The sequence below is a fragment of the Rissa tridactyla genome, chromosome 6 (genome assembly GCF_028500815.1).
Source record: "Rissa tridactyla isolate bRisTri1 chromosome 6, bRisTri1.patW.cur.20221130, whole genome shotgun sequence".
In the NCBI taxonomy this organism is placed as follows: domain Eukaryota; kingdom Metazoa; phylum Chordata; class Aves; order Charadriiformes; family Laridae; genus Rissa; species Rissa tridactyla.
Window position 1 is genome coordinate 34,383,626 of NC_071471.1, and position 23,290 is coordinate 34,406,915.

The window sequence follows — 23,290 nt, forward strand, 5'->3', positions numbered from 1 at the left end:
ATGCCATTACTGATAATGAAACAAGCTAAATACATTCTACAGCCTAAACCCAGTAACAAACATGGAACCAATATACAAACTCCCCTGCTCACGCCGCTCCCTTTTATCTACCCTCACAGGCCTCCTGCCTTCCAGCAACGCCTTTTCCACCTTCATTCAAAGAAAACTTTCGCGACTTGGATTTGATGAAGTTCAGGAGACAGACTAAGCCGATGAACCTCAGCTTCTTTTCAGATACTTCTGCCTGCAAAATCTGAACGCTTAAGACTTCTCAGATTCTTCCCCAAGTATGAATATTCACGTTTAGATTCTTTTTTACTTTGCTGGAGAAATCTAAGTTGGGATAGTCCTATGCTTTTGGTGCCAGGCCACCAAAGTAGATCTGTAAAATAAGTGGTGGCAAAAGGTACGCAGAAAAGCAAGCTAGTCCAGTGTACGCATTTTTGTACCTAATACCATTCTTCCTTGGCTTATATGCTTGTAGCGTCTCTCCCGTTCACATATATCTATATATCTATATACACACACAGAAGGAACTCTAAATAGCATAACAAAATAAAATGGGAAGGGCTATAACTTACACAATGCTTTGAATCTGGCCCATTCTTTTTTGAAGCATCTCCTTAAAAAACAACTATTGCTATTTCCTCTGCTTAACCTTCAGATTAAAAAAAAAAAAAAAAAAAAAGAGAAAAGCTAAAGAAATAACAAAAAAGAAAAGTCAGTACAGGAGTATTTTGTATCTCAACTGCCAAAGCACAAAGCAAGGGAGCTAGACAACATGTATCGTATCTCAGTACTTGTCTCTCCCATCCCTATCCCTTGAATTTGAGACAGTCTGCAGAAAACATTGCTTTGTGCATTGGAGCACTACTTATCTCTGGGGGCATGTTTAGACAAACCGATATGCAGTAAAAGCCCCTTGTTAGTCTAAACCTCCGAACACCTTATCTTCCCCAGCTTCTCACTAACAGGAAGACAATTCTGCACTCATCCTTCCAGGCTTCCAAGGAAATTCAAAGACATTGTAGGAGGGTGGATATAAGAATAATATTCTTGATATTCGTGCACTCTAGTGGGAGAGTAAAACAGGCTGTCCCAGAGGTTTCTATGGAAAGATTTTGGGGTGACAACAGCCCTCAGGCGCTCCTGGCATTGCACTGGGGGTCTGGGTGGGGAGATGAGCAGGAGGATCTCGCTTGCAGAAGAGCCACAGGCAGGAAAGGCTGATAAAGACCTTGAATGAACTCATCTTCCAACTGCTCCATTAGCCAGTCCTTGTTCCTGCAAGTGCCAGCAGAGCAAAGAGCATTCATTCGATCACCATTCAGTCCCACTCTCCAATTTATCAGGATATGAGGCTGCAGAAACGGTTGTATGAGCACTGCTCTGCGCCATCATGTGCAAAGTGCAGGGGAGAAGCCCCAGTGGCTCGGCATTAAGTGCTGGACGTGCACAGCCCCAGCCCATCTGTCCCTGCGAAACGGTGCAGTCGGAGCACATCGTTGCTCCTCATAACATTAATGCACTCCTCCCATTTCCACTCAAACGTAGGATGAATTCCATTTTACTGTTCTTCTGAACCCAACAATCTGCCTTTATACCTCCCCTGTCCTCAGCTGTGTGAGCCTTCAGCATTTCACTGGCAATAAAGCAGTATTTGAGAAACATCTTGCCCTCTTGTCCCAGTCCTCTTTCCTATAGCAAAACGTAAACTGTATTTGTATACTACCACCACCAGGTGGGTGCCACTGAGCTTCAGCAAAGACACAGTATCTTTCCATTTCAATTTAATACCAAATGCTTTTAAGTAACGGTTGCTCAGCATTGCATATATTTTTCATGTCTGATTTATACTTTGAAACTACACGCTTTCTTAGATTTCTGGATACTCAATGCTGTTTCTATAACATTTTTTTTTTACAAACAGCGATTAATAAAGAACACTTGAATGGACCAGTTTCTGCCACGTTGTAATTCCAAAGTTATGTTGCCACCTATGGACAGCCTGGTGTTACTACTGCGTACCGCAGGTTATTCATGCAGGAGACCATCACACTTCCAAGCCAACGGACAGAAATGCAGCAGCAGATGGCTGTATCCCTTCTAAGCTAACAGCTTCGCCTAACAGCCATTTAGTCTGAGCAATAACTTCGAAGAGTTATGAAAATATCCGGCCCCAAACTATAACACTAAGCATCTGCAGCTCCGCACAGCCTGTGATTCCTGCACGCTTTCACATTTGAGGCTGGCCCGAATATCTGCAGCCAGCAGCACCTGAAAAAAAAAGACTGCCGAATGAATTGTCCAAGTAAATTATGTGTCTGGAAATACCTATGACATTTTCTTACCAGAGAAATATTACTAACCCTGTCTTATAATGTAAGATGACCTCAAAAGTTTCACCCAGCTGTCCCTGCTAAGCTGGCTGCACTGCACAGCCTCTTCAGAGCTGCTGCTGTTGAGGGCATACAGGAACAAGTGATGGATACAAAAGGACCCGAGTCTCCAGAACAATGCAGTCCTTAAACTGGCCGAAACCCAGCAGGATTGGTTTCTGAGCTCAATAGGAGCTGGAGGCTCCCACCTTGCTGCTTTGCTGCTAGTCAGTATTGTGCCGCTCTGGAGAAAGCAACTCTGATCTTCAGTTACGAACAGGAGAAGACCCACTATCATGCAGCAAATCAGGCTGGGCTCTCTGCTATGTGCAACGGTGTCCAACAGCTCTGGGGGGCTCTGGAGACAACTGGGCAGGTAGTGCACAGAGTGATGCTGGCAAGCAGCCTCCTGGGCTCTGCAGAACTTCCCCTCAAAATACCTCGACCACCTGCTGTTCTGCCTCTGGGAGCTTAGGCAAGGCTGCTCCACCAGGCCTGCATGAACCTTGGGACGACGGGGATTCCTGATAAATTCCTACAGCATTAAAAATGGAAAAACCAACCAACCAAACAAAAAAAAACCAACAAAAAATCCCAACCACCCCCAAAAACCCCCAACAAACAAAACCCTCCCCCAAAAACCCCCAAACTCCAAACAGTTGCACAGAATCGCATGAAAGCGGGCACGAATCATAGAATTGTTAGAGTTGGAAGGGACCTTAAAGCTCATCCAGTGCCACCCCCTGCCCTGGGCAGGGACACCTCCCACCAGACCAGGCTGCTCCAAGCCCTGTCCAACATGGCCTTGAACACCTCCAGGGATGGGACAGCCACAGCTTCCCTGGGCAACCTGGGCCAGGGGCTCACCGCCCTCACAGCAAAGAATTTCTTTCTGAGATCTCACCTAAATCTCCCCTCTTCCAGTTTAAAACTGTTATCCCTGATGCACTGAACTATTCAAATGCTGGACTTTCTTACCAAAACTCTGCCAAAATGCAACATAAGCACTTTGAGCTGCTGCTGGGATTACTGGGCACAGGAAAAGCACCCATCCCAGCCTGTTCTCCCAGAATACAGACCATTTCAAGATTCCCAAATTGCAGGAAATGCCCAATGCCAGTTTGGTAATCTCCACTGAATTATTGATGACCATAACAGTTACCAATGTTGCACGTACTAAGTGACAATTTCACTGGCAATCACGGCCAAGGCACTGAACACAGGAGCACCAATTGGGGAGAGGAATCAGTGAGTGCTGCATTCATTGGAGCCACACATAAAGGAGGGACTGAATCAGGGAGAGAAAAGCTGACTTGTGAGAAAATCAGCCTCGCTGGAATTCTGCTCCCGTTTAGGTAAAAAATAAAACTCTCTTTGATTCTAGACAAATCAATTCAGCCAATACTCAGCTCTGAGAAATTGCTCCAAATCCTTGAGTCGTTCAAGTAGTCTAAGGATTATCTCCATCCCCATCAAGGTAAACAATCCAGTAGCATTTTTAAATACCAATCAAAGAGAACTCATAGAAAAGCAGACCTTTAAAATGGCAATGAAAGACAAAGAGGTTATTCAGATATAATCCCATTATATTTCAGCTCTAGTACTGGGAGCTTTTTGATTTCTGACTATGCAAGCGCCGAGAATAAATGAGAGACCAAGCGAACGTCCTGATACCTGCAGCCGCTCTGCACCCACCCAGCTGAAGGTCTGTAATGGACCTACTCACAGAAAATGGGCCACAAACAGCCAGTCGCTATTTTGCAGCTGCATGGTGAAGTTCTTCATAAGCTGAGTGATCAGCGAAGGGTAACTGCTTTTAATCTACCTCTGTTGTATTTTTTATGAAAACATTAGGATTTATACTACCCTGTCATTCCGTATAGGCACACAGAGAGGGAGCTATAAAGGAAAGCCATCTGCAGGTATAATTAACGTTAAAAGCAATATATTGTGGGAAAGGTACTTCAACTGAGACAATTACCTGGGGAAAATGAGAGCAAAATTACACCTTCCTCTGCTAACTGCAAAAGTAAGTTCTGATCCAAAAATCAAGCAGACTTCACAGACACTAGTTGTTTGGCCCTGCTCTGGCTTGAAGTTGGGTGTGTTACTGGTAGACCCTTTCAGGTTGATGCTAGCACATAACAAAATTATCCACCTCTCAACATTTACCCTCAGAAAACTTGACTACGTTTGTGCAGCAACAAAAAAACGAAGACACTTCTTTCCAAATATCGGGATGGTCATCGTTTGGATGAAGGCAGCGCATTCCTAACTGATGATGGGAAACCCAGGCATCCAAATGGCGCTTCAAGGAGGCAACCTAAAGCAGTACCAGAATTTGGGAGCTGATCTTCCCTGGAACTGTCAGTGCACGGGGTCAGGCAAGGAGCTGAGAGAAGAGTCTGCCAGTCGAGCATCTTCCAACAGCAGCTGCTAAGGAAAAGACCAGGCATATGGGAAGACACTGAAGACAGGAAGGAAAACTCTTTTCCTGTTCTCCCAAAGGGTCTACAACTCATGAGCACAGACCCCTCCCCTCTGTCTGCCTAAATGTACCGATCTGACATTTTTATCTTTTCATATTATTATTACCCATAGTTACTTGGAATAATTCCCCATAGGTATTTTACACTTCCCTCACAGTAATTTCTGTGACCATAAGCTTCTGTAAGGCAGCAAATGCTTCAGCGCTCCTTCCTGTCTCACGAATCTCATCAATAATAAAAGATTTTGCTGTAAGTGACAATTTGCAATGGCTTATTTGCGCTTCAAGACTTTGATACCAAGAAAGACAAATTCAACTGTGACACACCAAATCCCCAATCAACTGGAAAATTAAGCAGAAGAATGCAAAGCTGCAGATCTATGTAAATTAATTTTCCATATCCATCATCCACAGCTAAGTTTCAAAAACTGCTAACTAATTCTGGGTGCCCACTTTGACACCAAGCACTGGTGAACAGAGCCAGCTCTACCTATCTCTGTGGCTTTACTTGGGCCACAATACAACTGTGATAGCTGACAAGGTTTCTCTCCTTTAGGGAGTATAATTTAGGAACAAATTCACTTTGGGGAGGAATGGCACAGTGCTAAGATACAATTCAACTAAAGCTCAAATTGCAAAGTCTATAGAACTATCTGTAACTGCATCTTGAACAGGGAAAATAAATTTATGGATGTACACAGGAGAGACAAATCATGGAGATAAGTATCACATAAATCTACAGAGGCTACATAATTACTGCATCAGAGATCCATGATTAATATTATTCTTCTGTTGAGGACAGAGATACTGATACATCAAGGGTGTCTCTATGAGAAGTACTACAGTTCAGGTCTGACATAGACTTCTGAAGCGACTGTCTGCATCCTCCCCACTTTCCTGCACACCGGTGTGCATTGCAGAGGGGTCTGGGAGGATAAAACTATGAAATCCAGGAACGATGCAGCCGTTCCAGCTGCTGAAGGCCAGACACTTCAGAAGAGCCAGTCTGCACAAAATCTCTTGGGCATGCTGGGTGGATTTTGGGTCCCCAGCACTAACTGCTTCACCCTACAAATGCGTTTTCATTCGTGCAAAAATTTCCCCCACAAGCTCCTCGCTGGTTGTTTGCACAGCAGCACCCCCTGTGCCAGCACAGGGCCCTGCCAAAGGCTGTTCTTCCCTGCATCTGGCCCTCCTTGGCCAGCGGAGGACACGAACATTGCTCCAACCAGCTTTAATTTGCTTCACACTTCAAAGATAGAACACAAAGTCTTAAAGAACATCTCACAGAAGCACACTTGGAGAAGTACAGAACAGTGCTTTCCTCAATAAAACACAAAGCCAGGAAGTGCTGCCATTTCCTCAATTAGCTAAGCAATGGGACCTAGGCATCTCTGCTGAGAAATACCCATGACAACTGCCAGTGAATAAAGGGTGAAAGAGCTAAATATGAATTTATAATTATTTCTCAGACTGATGCCGAGCACCAGTGGGTGAAGCAAAGCTTGAACTGAAGTCCTGCCATATTGTAAAGACAACATTTCTATTCTTTATTTCTTGTATTTTTCCAAGAAGCGAGGTTCACCTAATCATACCACACCACTTTTTTGTCCTTCCCCAAAAAATCTTTGATAGCAGTATCAAAGCTATTAAGATGCAAATCATTTCATGAAAGCAGGCAGCCAGATAGAGGAGAGCAATTCCCAAACATCCCTACAAGGGGACGTGCTGCAGGTTACGCTTCCATGTTCACTAAATATAAGGGAAGTCCACTGACGAGACAGTTGTTCCGACTCTCCAGAGAGGGAAATGCCTTGCAAGAGCCCCCAGAGCCAACCTGGGAGACACGGAGCCATAAGGACAACGGGCCTCACCCATTCTGTTACGAAGAGCAAGACATTCAGGTTCAGAAGCATTACTGAAGTTCACCTATAAAGATGATCTCTCCCTAAAAATATTTTTATCGAGAACATATTAAAAAAGAATAAAGGGAAAAACATTTGATGCACTGATAACTTTATGCCATAAGTCTTATCACCTGTAAGAAAACAGGCAGGCTCTTACAGAGGAATGTCATGCAGCTGCTTTTGTACTCAAAAGCTGGTACTGCCAGTTGCTATGTTAAAACCTGAACTGGGCCCACCTTAAATATTTTTTCCCTTCCTAGTGATCGTGGAAAACAGCATTTAGCTCTAGGAGTATCTATGCAGTTATTTTAAAACATTGTATAAGCCAGTGCATAGCGGCACCAGCCAGGGACACTCAGTGCTGCTACCTTATTTTCCTAGTCTAATTTCATTTGCAAGACCTCTAGAGGGCAGTGAATAAAAGAAAATAAAGCACCAGAAAGAGCCATAATGTTAAATACAAATTTAAAAATTGGGATCTCGTCTAATTACTTCTTTGTATTGAAAGTCTTCCAGGTAATTCTATGGATTAATGGATTACTGCAATAGGATTTTTCCAAGACCAAATCCTACGCTCTCTGGCAGATTGCACTGACAGACTTTACAGCAGTGCTCTTCCCCTGTGATTTCTTTTTTTCAGCCAGAAAGCACTTTCTTGCACCTAAGCTAAAATATGCAGCAGGCCATCTGACTTCTGTGGTGCTCATGGGCAAACAAGATTCCTCCCCCCTCCCCCCATGGAAAGTCACATTAAACCAAGAAAAAGGGAAAATACAGTTGAGTAAAGCTGACCGTTTACTCCATTTATAACAGTATAATAGCAATGTTCAAGTTAATATCAAAACAGCCAGGACATACAGCAAAAAGTGGCATCTTGGATAATTCCTTTTTGGTTTTCATGCCTGTACGGGACACAGAACCAGGTACGCTGCTAATAACTTCATTATATATTTGACTACGGCATATGCAATTAACTCATTACTTATGGAATATGTAAAGTCTAGGATAAAGCTTAAATTAGACACAGCAGACAGAAGCATTGCAGTAGATACAGTATACTAGGTCTTATCTTGCACATAAGAGTATCAACCAATACAGCACCAACCCATACGACAATATAATTTCATCTATGCTTTAGTAAATACTTAAGACTTCGTAAACCTTGTGCAATTCTGAAATGGGCTGTGCAATTACCACAGGCAGAGCTGTCCGTCCGCACCTTAAAATTAATGCCGTGTTTATTTTTGGAATGCAGAAGAGATCTGCAAATGCATCTAAAGCCACCAGGAACTGAGAGCACAACAAAATGCTAGAAAATTTGTGCATTAAAATGCGATGCCAGGGCTCCGAGGGCACTAATACACTCAAAGGCCCTGTGGGGGGGGAACGGTGAGCTGCCCCGGCCGCCCCAGTGAGCCACTGGTCCTTGCTGTGCCCTGACGCTTGCTGAGTGAAAACCCCCTCCAAAAAAAAAACCAGAGAAACCAAGAACAGCAAGTCAGCAATCCATTAGCGTTCTTTCTAGACTCCTGGGTGATTCACGGCTGTTATAAATTGTCACAGCTCCCAAGAAGTCAGACAATGACAATTTACCTGCTGCTTTTTCTTAACCTTGTTTGTGAATTTTTATCTTTTTCCTGTCCCTGCAATCTTTTCATCCCTTTTCCAGTGTTTCCTGCTGTATCAATTCCCTCATACCTAAAAGGGCTAGAGAGCTAATGGCTGCTTTTGTGATTCAGTTTTCAGAAGATACACACTTACATGAACTTCTGAGCCTTCTTCATACTCCAGCAGTTTGCTTCAGTGTCACAGAGCGATATCCTATAGGGATGAAAAATTGGGAAAATGTTATTCATGCTCTTTTAACAGAATGCAACTAAACAATTCTGCTACCGCCCATTCTATAGCTATCCATGTGTCACAACAAGGTGGGGACACTAGCATGTTATACCACTGATGGAGCCTGGAGGAACCTCTTTTCTCCCAGGAGAAGTCCTCCAGTTTTGGTGACGGCACTCTACTTGTGGACTTCTCCTTTCTGTAGAAGGAAATAAATAAGGCAGAGCAAGAAAGCAAGGAGAAGACAAAAGTGAAAACATAACATAGGTGCAAACAAGAAAGAACAGCAAGAATGTATCATGATTCAAAAAAATGTGATCTCAAAAAGGGGCAAGAAGAAGAAATAGATGGATGGAAAGGCCTTGGAGTAGCGGCTTTGGATAAAAATGGCCCCGAGCAGATGATAAATATCGTTACATCTTCATCAGTCAGTAAAGACACCTACAGCTGTGTCCACCCACAGAATGACATGGTATCCATCATTAAGGAGTGTACTCCCTGTTTTTTGAGGATGAAAGCCCTGCTAGTTCAGCATCTTTCAGAAGCAGTATTTTTATTCTTTAAAGCTAGAATAGGTTATATTGCACTCTTCACACTAGCTGGATTGTACGTCCATTTGGCAGGAGGTAGCTCCTATTTTACTATGCAGCCTTTATACTGATTTCTCAGTTGCGGATAAGTGCTCTTCAAAAAGATTAAATCGAAGTCCATCTTTCAAACAGCTTGAGAAATTCTTCCCTCCGAAGAAAAAAGAATAAGAAAGGGATGAGAAGCTGAATCCCCTGTTTGAGCAGGAAGGTCAGTGCAGTCCTGACTAATGAACCCCAATCAGACTCTCTCATTACAGACATCGCCTGTCTCAGATGTAATCTAAACTACATACAGGTTGCAGGGCAAGCGCAGGACTGTTGCTGAGATGAAAGAGCCCTTGAAAATCTGGGAAGAGGTGCGGGAGCAGCATCCTGCCTGTCCCCGCTGTGAAGACAACCCTTATTGCAAACTGGAAGAGGAGGGGGCGTATTAGAGGCACAACAGAGGAAGAATGCCTCTGCTGGTGTATAATCTCAATTACAGGCTAACACATATAAATCTTTTGCTCAGGTGTGAGCCAGTAACTCCCTGCCCCGGGCACACAGACTTCACCAAAACAAAGCAACTGCCTAGGTAAAATTAAAGCACCCTCTACAAGCAGATTAAGGAAAGCAGCCAGACGCGCCTGTCCTGGTTCCAGTGGGGATAGGGTTAACTTTTCCTGGTATTCCATGCCATGTGAGCCACGCCCACCCTGAGCTGCCGGGGGAGGGGGCAGGAAGTTGCCGCTTAAAAGCGGGCTGGGGTGGCCCGGGTCCGGCCAGCGAGCAGCGGGGGAGCGGCGGTTCCGTAATCGCGTTTGTATATTCCCCTATCCGTGTTGTTGTTGTTGTTGTTTGCCTGTTCCCTTTGCTGTTCTATTAAACTGCCTTTGTCTCAACCCAAGAGTCTTGCCTTTTCTTACGATTCTTCCTGTGTTAGGAAGGCACGAGCGAGCGGCACGTGGTTCTTTGTTGCCGTCTGAGGCTAAACCACGACAGTCCTTTTTGGCGCCCAACGTGGGGCTCGAAGGGTTGAGATAACGACAGAATCCAACTAGAACGTGGAAAAAACGGTTTTGGGTTTTTTTTTGTATGCATTTATTTTATTAGGTAAGTAGTCACTGGTCATCATGTTGCTTGGTTTGTTCTCATGGCTGTGTTACATAAATTCCTATATGGCTTATGTACTCCCTGCGATGCTGTTTACCATGTCTGGAAAAGGGATGAGGATTATCATTCTGCTGTCCTGTGCGATATCTGTTTATGATATGATAACATCACTGTTCAGACGGCTATTTTGGGGTGTTTATGTGGTTTTGCTGTCCTGTCCGTACATTGGACACCGTCTCTCAGAATTTGTTAATAATTTCCCCAGCCCTTTTGCCTCCCTTTTCTCCTTCGGGTCAGGTATGACAGCTTTTGAGAATTTTGAATATCCTTGGGATACTCAAACTAGCGTGTTCCTAGTGCTATATCTCCTGAATACGTTCCAGGTCTTGTTTAGGGTTAAGCGACTATTTAAGACTACCACCCGGAGATCTGCTCCGAGGCTGGATAGTCAGGGGTGGCATGGCATGTGGGAGAGCATGGGCAGGTACCTAGAGAACTACTCACCTCCAATGGTCTGGGACTTCACCCCTGAACAATTACAGGACCCTGATAAAGTGGTAGAATATTTGAAGGGAAAATGCTGTGGCTATTCTAGAGAGGCACAACTCACCGCGCTGTGCTGGGCCCTGGCCAGTATCTACCAGGCACTGCTCAGAATTATGCAGCACCCTCAAGGGGAAGAGATGGAAACCAGACCTGCAGCCCCTGCGGCTGCTGCGGCCCCTGCGGCGGCCCCTGCGGCTGCTGCAATCCTTGCGACAGACACTGCGGCTACTGCAACCCCCATGGTAGCCACTGCGGCTACTCCAACCCCCATAGCAGCCACTGCCACTGAACCAGGGAACCAACCCGTGCCGGTATCAGTTGCCCCCATACAAAAGAAGAAGTACACAAAGAAATCAGTTCGCTTAGTAAGAGATGATGATGAACCAGGGCCATCACGAGAGCAGGAGGAAGAGGCAGAACCAGAGATAATTACTCGATCCCTATCCTTGAGTGAGCTGCGGGATATGCGAAAAGATTTTAGCCGACTTTCAGGCGAGCACATTGTCACCTGGCTGCTCCGGTGCTGGGATAATGGGGCCAGTAGCCTGGAATTAGAGGGCAGGGAGGCCAGGCAGCTGGGACCCCTGTCTAGGGAAGGCGGCATTGACAAGGCGATCGGGAAAAAGACCCAAGCCCTCAGCCTCTGGAAACGACTCCTGTTAGGCGTGAGGGAGAGGTACCCCTTCAGCGAGGATGTTGTATGTCAGCCAAGCAAGTGGACTACCATGGAAAGAGGTATCCAGTACCTGAGAGAATTAGCCGTGTGGGAGATGATTTATTATGACTTGGACAATGCAAACTTACCCACAGACCCTGATGAGGTGCGATGCACAAGGCCCATGTGGCGGAAGTTTGTACGGAGCGCACCATCGTCATATGCCAACTCCCTGGCAGTAATGGAATGGAAAGGTGAAGAGGGACCAACGGTGGATGAGGTAGCTGGCCGGCTCCGGCGATATGAAGAAAGTCTCTCTTCCCCCCTTGTCTCAGCTGTGGAGAAACTGTCGCGGAAGGTCCAGCAACTTGAAGAGAATATGTTCTACTCCCCACCTGCACGGGCCAGCATCTCAGCTATTAGAAGCAGGCATTTCCCCACTCAAGAGAGAGAGTACAGAGGGTACACACCACGAGGCACCCTGTGGTTCTACCTGCGGGACCACGGAGAGGATATGAGGAAGTGGGACGGACAACCTACTTTGATCCTGCGGACACGGGTACAGGAGTTGCAAGGAAGGACAACCACAAAAGGGGATCCCTCCAGGAAAAGTGCCGCCCCAGTTTCCAGTGGGCCGTTCCCCAGACAAAGCAGAAGGCCTGATCTTGCTTCTGATCCTCTTGAAGGAACTTCCAAGTCATTTATGCAAGAAGTGAGTAATGGATACTATGACCAGTATTAGGGGGGCCCTGCCTCCGGCCAGGTGGAGGAAAGGGACAACCGGGTTTATTGGACGGTGTGGATTCGATGGCCTGGCACATCAGACCCACAGGAGTATAAGGCTCTAGTGGACACGGGTGCGCAGTGTACTTTAATACCATCAAGCTATAGAGGGGCAGAACCCATTTGTATTTCTGGGGTGACAGGGGGATCCCAAGAGTTGACTGTACTGGAGGCAGAAGTGAGCCTAACTGGGAATGAGTGGCAAAAGCATCCCATTGTGACTGGCCCAGAGGCTCCATGCATCCTTGGTATAGATTACCTCAGGAGAGGGTATTTTAAGGACCCAAAAGGGTACCGCTGGGCCTTTGGCATAGCTGCTTTGGAGACAGAGGAAGTTAAACAGTTGTCTGCCTTGCCTGGTCTCTCAGAGGATTCTTCTGTTGTGGGGTTGTTGAGGGTCAAAGAACAACAGGTGCCGATTGCTACCACAACGGTGCATCGGCGGCAGTATCGCACTAACCGAGACTCTCTGATTCCCATCCATGAGCTGATTCGTCAACTAGAGGTTCAAGGAGTGATCAGCAAGACTCGCTCCCCCTTTAACAGTCCCATATGGCCGGTGCGAAAATCTAATGGAGAGTGGAGGCTAACTGTAGACTATCGTGGTCTGAATGAAGTCACGCCACCGCTGAGTGCTGCTGTGCCGGACATGCTAGAACTCCAGTACGAACTGGAGTCCAAGGCAGCCAAGTGGTATGCCACGATTGATATAGCGAATGCATTCTTCTCAATCCCTTTGGCAGCAGAGTGCAGGCCACAGTTTGCTTTCACTTGGAGGGGCATCCAATACACCTGGAATCGACTGCCCCAGGGGTGGAAACACAGCCCCACCATTTGCCATGGACTGATCCAGACTGCACTGGAACAGGGTGAAGCTCCAGAACATCTGCAGTACATTGATGACATCATTGTATGGGGAAACACAGCAGAAGAAGTTTTTGAGAAAGGGAGTAAAATAGTCCAAATCCTTCTGAACGCTGGTTTTGCTATAAAGCGAAGTAAGGTCAAGGGACCTGCGCAGGAGATCCAGTTTTTAGGAATAAAATGGCAAGATGGACGCCGTCAGATTCCAATGGATGTGATCAACAAAATAGCAGCTATGTCTCCACCAACTAGTAAAAAGGAAACACAGGCTTTCTTAGGTATTGTGGGTTTTTGGAGAATGCATATCCCAGATTACAGTCAAATTGTAAGCCCTCTGTATCAAGTAACCCGGAAGAAGAATGATTTTAAATGGGGTCCTGAGCAACGACAAGCTTTTGAACAAATCAAACAGGAAATAGTCCATGCAGTGGCCCTGGGGCCAGTCCGGGCAGGACAAGATGTTAAAAATGTGCTCTACACTGCAGCCGGGGAGAACGGCCCTACCTGGAGCCTCTGGCAGAAAGCACCAGGGGAGACTCGAGGTCGACCCCTAGGGTTTTGGAGTCGTGGATACAGAGGATCCGAAGCCCGCTACACTCCAACAGAAAAAGAGATATTGGCAGCATATGAAGGGGTTCGAGCTGCTTCGGAAGTAGTTGGTACAGAAGCACAGCTCCTCTTAGCACCTCGACTGCTGGTGCTGGGTTGGATGTTCAAAGAAAGGGTCCCCACCACACATCATGCAACCGATGCTACATGGAGTAAGTGGATTGCACTGATCACGCAGCGAACTCGAATGGGAAACCCCAGTCGCCCAGGAATTCTGGAAGTGATCATGGACTGGCCAGAAGGCAAGGATTTTGGAATGTCACCAGAGGAGGAGGTGACGCGTGCAGAAGAGGCCCCACCATATAATAAACTGCCAGAAAATGAGAAGAAATATGCCTTGTTCACTGATGGGTCCTGCCGTATTGTGGGAAAGCATCGAAAGTGGAAGGCTGCTGTGTGGAGTCCTACACGACGGGTTGCAGAAGCCAGTGAGGGACAGGGTGAATCGAGCCAGTTTGCAGAGGTGAAGGCTATTCAGCTGGCTTTGGACATTGCTGAGCGAGAAAAATGGCCAGTACTTTATCTCTACACTGACTCATGGATGGTGGCAAATGCTCTGTAGGGGTGGTTACAGCAGTGGAAGCAGGGCAACTGGCAGCGCAGAGGCAAACCCATCTGGGTTGCTGACCTATGGCAAGATATTGCTGCCCGGATAGAGAATCTGGTTGTGAAAGTACGCCATGTAGATGCCCACGTACCAAAGAATCGGGCCACGGAGGAACATCAGAACAACCAGCAGGTGGATCGGGCCGCTAGGATTGAAGTGGCTCAGGTGGATCTGGACTGGCAACATAAGGGTGAATTATTCATAGCTCGGTGGGCCCATGACTCCTCAGGCCATCAAGGGAGAGATGCGACATATAGATGGGCTCGTGACCGAGGGGTGGACTTGACCATGGACACTATTGCACAGGTCATCCATGAATGTGAGACATGCGCTGCGATCAAACAAGCCAAGCGTTTGAAGCCTCTTTGGTATGGAGGGCGATGGCTGAAATACAAATATGGGGAGGCCTGGCAGATTGATTATATCACGCTGCCACAAACCCGTCAAGGCAAGCGCTATGTGCTCACAATGGTGGAAGCAACCACTGGATGGCTGGAAACATACCCTGTGCCCCATGCCACTGCCCGGAACACTATCCTGGGCCTTGAAAAGCAAGTCCTGTGGCGACATGGTACCCCAGAGAGAATTGAGTCGGACAATGGGACTCATTTCCGAAACAGCCTCATAGACACCTGGGCCAAAGAGCATGGTATCGAGTGGGTGTATCACATCCCCTATCACGCCCCAGCCTCTGGGAAGATAGAACGATACAATGGACTGTTAAAAACTACACTGAGAGCAATGGGTGGTGGGACTTTCAAACACTGGGATACGCATTTAGCAAAAGCTACCTGGCTAGTTAACACCAGGGGATCTAACAATCGGGCTGGCCCTGCCCAATCAAAACTTCCACGTACTGTAGAAGGGGATAAAGTCCCCGTAGTGCACATGAAGAATATGCTAGGGAAGACAGTCTGGGTTAGTCCTGCCTCAGGCAAAGGCAAACCCATCCGTGGGATTGCTTTTGCCCAAGGACCTGGGTGCACTTGGTGGGTGATGCGGAAGGATGGGGAAGTCCGATGTGTACCTCATGGAGATCTGATTTTGGGCGAGAATAGCCAATGAATCAGATTGTGTGCTGTTAATTGCTAAGTAACACTGTCACTGTATGTCCTCATTGCTATAACTGCTATCAGTTGTACTACAAGTAAGGCACAGGGATGATGGGATAAGAACTGATCTCAGCAGCCGGCGCCCAGCAGTTTCCTCAAGATCTACATCTTCAGCCCACGGACTGCGTGCATGAGCCACACCAGGTGCACCAGTCACTAGCTCCGAAAAAAAATACAGCATGCAACAGACCAGCACCACCCAGCATCTCACCTGCCCTGAGAGACTGTTCTAACAGATGGAGCCCAAAGCCGTGGATTAAAAGAACTCAACGGACACTTTGGAGGGATGACCCATAAACTAAGGGCATTATATGTGTGTGTATATATATATATAAAACAGGGGAAAGTGGTGGCAATTCATTGGAACCTGCTGGGCATGGCATAGATGGTATGGAATAAGGGGTGGATAATGTCCTGGTTCCGGTGGGGATAGGGTTAACTTTTCCTGGTATTCCATGCCATGTGAGCCACGCCCACCTTGAGCTGCCGGGGGAGGGGGCAGGAAGTTGCCGCTTAAAAGCGGGCTGGGGCGGCCCGGGTCTGGCCGGCGAGCAGCGGGGGAGCGGCGGTTCCGTAATCGCGTTTGTATATTCCCCTATCCATGTTGTTGTTGTTGTTTGCCTGTTCCCTTTGCTGTTCTGTTAAACTGCCTTTGTCTCAACCCAAGAGTCTTGCCTTTTCTTACGATTCTTCCTGTGTTAGGAAGGCACGAGCGAGCGGCACGTGGTTCTTTGTTGCCGTCTGAGGCTAAACCATGACAGCGCCGCAGAGAGAATTGTAACTTTTCTGTCTCTCCCACTGGAAAATAGCCACGTAACTGAATACAAACTAAGAGAAGCTGGATTTTTTAAAGAAACTATTTGCTTATGGTTTGCTCCTCTGGGAGTAATCCAAACGCCATGCCGAAATTCATTCCAGCATTCATGCAACAGAGGTTTGCATTTTAACCAAAGAAGCAAATATAAAAGGATGTGTCTCAAACTAAGACACAATTTTGTGCAAAACCACAAACCTAGATGTAGTTATGGCTTGTTACAAAACATTATCAGTATAGCTGCCTGCAGCTGAAGGCACTGTGAGGCTTTGCTTCATCTGCCTTGCCCCTTCCAAACACTCCTACTTGTGAACGCACTATTTGGGAAGAAGAGAAGGGAAAGTCTCTGCTAGCAAGAGTGAGTATACGCCAATTTATGATTTCTACCTGGCAATAACTATTTAAAATTATGCGAGATCAGGATGATAACAGTGAAGAACAGAAAACAGGTAAACAAGATCACTGAAAAAATTCAGTACAGAAGCAAGGAGCTCTGTGGTGCCAGCTGGGAAGCCGACAGACAGACACTACGGCACAGGAGCCCTCCCACTGCAACACCTGTAGCCATGCTTCTTCCTCCCCGAAGTTAGCACTTCTTAGACCGCGCTGGTGCTCAGCATCCCAAGGAATAAACCCCATCCTGATCTTTATGTTCTTCTGCACAGGTTGGTATTTTTGGAAGCCATTATTGCTGCTTGCAACATACTTTAAGCTCTTAATAATTTCCTTAGAGAGCTGCAGAGTTTGATGCCCAAGTCACAAGTGTCTTCCTTCTCCCCAGCCTTATTCATCTGCCCTGCTACAGAGCTCCTCTTACACAGCAGAAGTAGGAGCTGGAAAAACTCAGAGGTATTTGCTTCATTTCATGGTCTTTCACCTCCAATTTCTTGCATATGCAGAAAATTTGGTAAAAAAAGCCCCAACTACAGCAATAAAATTGCACATAAGCAGAAAACAATTTGGCTGCTTAGGCCACTGGCAAATTAGAAAAGCTTCTGTGAATCTACTGTTAGTATACAGAGAGGGAGGTTAGTCACTTGAAAATAGAAACATTTAATCCAAAGATTTCTAAAAACAATCCCAAATCTATTTTCATTCTCCCATTGGCAAGTACAATGAGAAGCTCCTCGTAAGCATAGCCATTACGCTCATTAAAAATAGAAATAAAAAACTGGAAAATACAATAGTTTAGCATTCCCATCCTAAAACTTTAATTGGAGCAAAATGAACTTCTGTCTTCATACACCATCATTTACAGTTGAAAGCAAAATCCCCTGCATATTTGTATTCAAAATTGTATGGGTACCTGGGTGTACTACTGAGTAACCTGGTGATGTCCTCTGCAGGGATAAAGCATTAAGAAAATCTCAGTTTAGCCAAACACTGGAGAATTGGTGTCCCTTTGCCTGCCCACCTTCTGCTTCAAGGGCTCTTTTGGGCAGCATTGGCTTTTTTTCCTTCTCACACAGATACTCTTTTCCCCTCTATGCTCAGTGTGGTTTGGGTATGTTAAGACAAAAGCAGAGTCAGGGCTTGCATTTTAATGACCTCAGAGCAACCACCAGGTCGCCTGGAACTTCAGCAGGTCATCAGGTCCATTTCCATGCTCAGATCTTTCTTTCATTCCCGATCCATGTTTATTTAAAGACGTGGACATTTAACTTCAGTATATCACCATCATATTCTACATTGCTTTCAGGCAACTTATTCACTACTTGGACTGTTAATGCTCTAAATGCCTCCCCAGATATCTAACATGAACCTTTCTTATTGCAATTTACACCCATTAATTTTATGCCATCTATTATGGATAAAAAGAATAAACTGTCTTCCTCTATGAAGTAGCCTTTCATGTATTGGAGACCGTTTTCATTTTGTCTTCATACTGAATAATATCAATTTGTCACTGCAGGGCATATTTTCTAGACCTCTGGTTGATTTTACTGTTCTGCTCTGGCTCTCCCAGCTGCCCCACAGCTTTCCCGTAACACACTGCCCAGAGGAGGACACAGACCCAGCTGGGCTGCTGCTGCCTCTGTAGAAATTAGAACACTTGCTTTGCCCCTGTTGCAGGTTATGCTCCGTACATACATCAGGACTATGTTTGCCTTTATTTTTTTTCCCCATCGCAATGGCACTTTTGATTCATTTTCAGCTTTTTTTCACCATCATTTCCCCCTCCTTTCTCTTCCAACATAACCCTTAGATGTTCCTCACTTTTTATTTGCTTTAAGGGTGGGATTTTTACTGAATAACATCCTTATTTTTTTCCCTTTTCTTTTTTTCTTCCAAGACCATTTCTGTAATGAGCGTACACTGCTTTAAAAAAAAGCACCTGCTCATCCCAAGTGCTACAAAACAGCACATGGGCACTCTTATAATCAGCCCTACTTTGTTCTTTTAAAGACTTGCTCATATTAACCCCAGAAGAAAAGCAAGGTAATTTCATTGCTGCCTGACTCTAGACTCACCTCAGCTGATTTTGCCCTGGTTTCAGACAGAAATTACATTTCCCATCTCTCTCCAAACTGGTACCTGGACTGGGCCAATGACTTTAAGAAGTTGCCTGTACTGTGAATGGCTTAAGGTGAATTTTTACCGTTTTTTTTTTTTGGTTGTTTTTTTGTTTTTTTGTTTTTTTTTTAGCAAGCTCTCATTCTTGCTCTATTTTTCTTCAATTAGGAAACAGGATAATTATCATAAATATCAACTGAATGAAAAAGCAGAAATCTGGCACCCTATTGAAGGCATTTCACAATTTAAAAATGCAATCATTTAACTTGGTCACATTCAGATTTTGTCACAGTATATTATCTATTTTCCTGACCCAGAAACCATGTGGGAGACCCTGTACCTCAGATGGCAAGTGAAGGAGGACAAATGCAAAGGACCGCATGTAAGAAGCGGTCAAATGTGCAGGTACAGTCTGGGGACGGACTCGCTCCGCACTGAACAGAAAGACTGGGGAGACCGCAGAGGATCACAACTAAATGCTGCAATGTCATCCCGAAACCTGGCTGGAATCCTCTCTGTGAGGAACAGGACGAAATTCTGGCTCTGTTCTGGACTGTTGCTCCCCAGTGAGACAACCCATCCAGATTTGGACACTGCACTTACATACGCAGGCAGAGGGGAAAACATTCAAGAACAACAGGAGTATTAAGAGAATTGTAAAATACAACCTGTGAGCAAAGACTGCAAGAATAACAAAGATGTAATAATAATCATCGCATTCAATCAAGCGTGTTATAAAGTGTTTGCAAAAGGAAGTCATTGGGAATAGCAGAACAAAACAGATTGGCAACCTGACTTCAAACAAAGGCTACAAAAGATACAAGCCAACCACACTGGCCTTACCTAGCGGAATTACCAGGAACCCCCAGCCTGCCCACGGCGGGCCACAAAACTGCAATACCACTTCAGATTAAATTTGCAGCATTTCTATCAAAATAAGTAAGCAGAACAACCTTCTTGTTTTGCCCAAGCTGGGATTATTTACACATACCTTGATTTTAGCCCCTGGTTAGATTCGGGGTTTGCTTTGTTATTTTAAATTGGAACACAGAGCTCACTTGTTGTTTTCACTGCCTCTACAGGAGCAAGCAGCTCCTCTGGCCCCTCCTAGACATGGGAGACACAGCCTAACGATCCATCTGGCTTTCAGACCTTCCAGAAAAAGCAGGAGATTCACTTGAAACAACCTGGACAAGAAAACCCAACCCTCCTGTTGCAGCTTTCTAAATAAGACAATGGCACTGACGAAATTTATGCCCATGTATGAAAAAGGGAGCAAGAAGTATAAATTGCACTCATACTGGAATTACGATTAACTCAATTCTGGTGCATTGGTCCTACTCAATACATACAATACCTCTTGAAACTGAGAAAACATAAGTATACAACAGTAAGTTAATTTATTTTAAACTCTATTCTAAGAGAGCTAATGTCTCCCTCTTTCACCAGTCATCATCCAAAGTATCTAGCCCTACTTAGGTCTTCTCAGAGGTCCTGCTGCACCTGATGGCAGGAAAGTAAGGGACAATCAGGAAGATGGCAAAGAGGCAGGAAGCCAGTAGAAGGGTGAAGCTGATGACAGCTGCGCTGCTGGCTCAAAAAAAAAGTTCAGAACCAGCAATCTACATCCCAGAGAGGCTGACGGGCAAGACCGCTTTTATGCCTACAAGGTTTTATCCCGTTTAACTGAATAGTGATCCTGCCTTCCTTTATCCCAAGCATGTAAGAAAAAATTACAATTGGTGCAGATCGGTTATATCTGTTCAGCTAAAATTATGGTTTATCCTAAAACCAGTGCTATATATCACTCATTTATATTGGAAGGCAGAACCTTCCAATAGGGCTGGCAGAAGCGTGGAAAATATAATTTGCCAATTGCTCTTTGTCACCTTCAATGGCAATGATGTCTTTAGGCATTGTATTTTTTAAAGCGTTTTCTATTCATGTTTTGTTTTAGTCTAGTTTGCCTTTTAACATTTCAAAAGCTCCTGAAAATCTGCAAGGATTTCCTGTTTCTTCAGGAACAAAAAAAAAAGATGAGAGATTGGAGATTTTTCTTCTTGCATAATTTTTTTTGTGATCACTTATTTCTCTTTAAAACTACTTGCCTGGCTGAATCCTAGTTCCAGTCCTAGAGGAAGACATGCAATGCAGTTCTAACACGCTGCTTACAGCAGCAAGCGGATACACATTTTAAGCAGGTGGCTTAAGTTCTTTCATGTCAATGTTTCCCATTGACAATCACCATTTAGAGTGTGAAAACGTTCTTACAATGATTAGGTGCAGATGGCTTAGGAGATGCTCTGAAATCATGAATACATGGTTCACGGACAACTAGATTGATGGCTTTCATAGCTTGAGCAGCGTTTGGCCTCTGAAGCTGAGCTTGTAGAGCAGAGTTACTCCATAGGTTTACAGTCAGTGGACATTATATGATCCTTAGAAACTCCAACGTCTTTTAGATTAATTTTTTTATGGCTAATACTTGACATCTGATGGGTCTATAACCTCATAACACAGCTGCAATCTAATGTTAGGTATGTTAACCATAACTGTTAATGGCCAACAGTTTCATTGTTGCCTTTTTCCATTTAGTTGTGTTTATTTACACATTCAAAGGCAGAAGATAAGCTTTTTCTCCTCACAGCAGAGACTCACTCTCAGTAGACTTTAGTGCCCTTTGAGAAATCTTTCATTGATCCTGAGAGTAACTACCAAACTACCAAAAAGGAGAGTGAAAATTTTAACTTCATGAAATCAACTGGCTAATTCTTGGCACATGTCTGGACCCCCAAACTCTTAATCTACATGATAGTGAAATTAAATTTAAAAACTTTCCCACTAAGCTAGTTATTTTAAACACAGTATCACCCATTATAACATGAATTGTACACTTAAGCAAAAATATGCTGATGTTAAAAAATCATCTTGTTTTCAAATGTTACGTAGAGTAAAAAAAGTATACAGGAGAACAAGCAAATTCCTGAACATAATGCCTCTTGCACATTTGCAGCTCTATGATTGCCATACCCTCCGATTCACCTCTGAAGGCTGTTTGGGACCATAATAAAGATGCACCTTTGAAAGTGCTCTAATTAGGAAGCCTGATGCCACAACCTGATCGTTAAAGGCTGCACTGAGTTCAAAATTCAAAGGCAATGCAGTCCCAGGTAGACTAGTTTCTGCTTGCAAAATAATACACTGGTATCATAAAAACAACTTGTACATAGAAAATAAGGAAGCAGCCGCTTCGGGGGCTTTGATGTAGTTTGTGCAGCAAAAGCACAGTTAAGATACATTTTATTTCAGCCCACCAAAGTTTAGTGGCTGAGGCGGATCCTCATGGTTATCCTCCTGAAATCTCAACGCAATTGTCTGAGCTCTGCTTGCTTTTAAAGGCTGCGAGTTGGTCAATTCTCCATGCAGCACAGGAGAATAAGATGCTCTCTCATTCCATCGCACTGTTTGCTGCACAAAGGATGAAGGAGGTTTCCCTGAGTTCCTGCACACTAGAAAGATGAAGCTTTTAGCTCAAGTTCAAAAAGCTTAGCATGAGTACAAGGCAGGCATACGCTGTCCCCATACATCAGGGTGGAGCAGGAAGGGAGTCTCTTTATGCTTTAAGGCAATTAATTACTGCAAATACTAAAGACGAGCTAACTCAAGCTGGAGGGAAAGTTCAGGGAAGCAACCCTTAAAACCACAGTGAAGCAATTAAGTACATTAGCTTCCTTCAAGGCTAGTTTTCCCACAAAAAAGTAGCGATAAAATTACTGTTTTAGAATCAGTTTTCTCTTTACTTTCTTGATGAGGTGCCTTCATAGCAACTATTCATCACTGTCTTTCTGGGGACAGCATAGATATGAATTCTCATTTATTCTCCAGTTCCTAAACTGTATATTGCTGAAGGCTCTGTAAAGTGAAAGGCGGGGGGTGGAGGGGGGGTTCAGACACCGCCAACATCACCCTGAAAAGCCAGTGACCTCCAAGGAAGTACCTGTTGTTTCAAGATGCACCTCAGTGGAGAGGTCACACGTTTCTCTGGAGGACAGGAACAACACATTCAGTGTATTACTCAATAAAGAATTGAATTACCGCTCTCCCAACCTTGGCATTTGACTTGGCTGTCAAGTGCATAATATCTAATAAAAGGCAGTGGGCTGTTTCACTCTGCTGACTTGCAGGTCTTGGAGACTGATGGAGATGGTGTTGGCTTTGCCTTTATATTTAGGACAGAGGCTTGCCAATAATTTTAAAGCAGATGAATATACATGTAGTCTATAAGGCTCTTTTTCTAGAAATTTAATAAAAAGTTCCAGGGTTGAGGTAGGGACAGGGGACAGATTGGATAAATAAAAGCACAGGAATGTCTCAGGAGGGCCTAACGTGTATCTAGCAAGTGTACTAAGTACTACATCGGCTCTTTTCTGACATAAATAGTAGTCTCAAGACAAGGGCTAGTAAGTAATGGGTCAGTCCTGGTAGAAGTTCA

General features: G+C 44.8%; 1 protein-coding gene across 8 annotated transcripts in view; it reads right to left on the minus strand.

The window, feature by feature from the left end:
* Window positions 1-23,290, minus strand: part of PCDH15 (protocadherin related 15) — an 827,643-nt gene that overhangs the window by 455,816 nt on the left and 348,537 nt on the right. For 7 of the 8 annotated variants that reach the window (XM_054204839.1, XM_054204838.1, XM_054204854.1 and 4 more), the window contains one exon: window positions 8,535-8,594. The gene's annotated coding sequence lies outside the window, so the exon portion shown is untranslated. Of the gene's footprint in view, window positions 1-8,530; window positions 8,595-23,290 lie in introns of all 8 variants that reach the window. The other variant, XM_054204844.1, reaches the window with a different exon arrangement.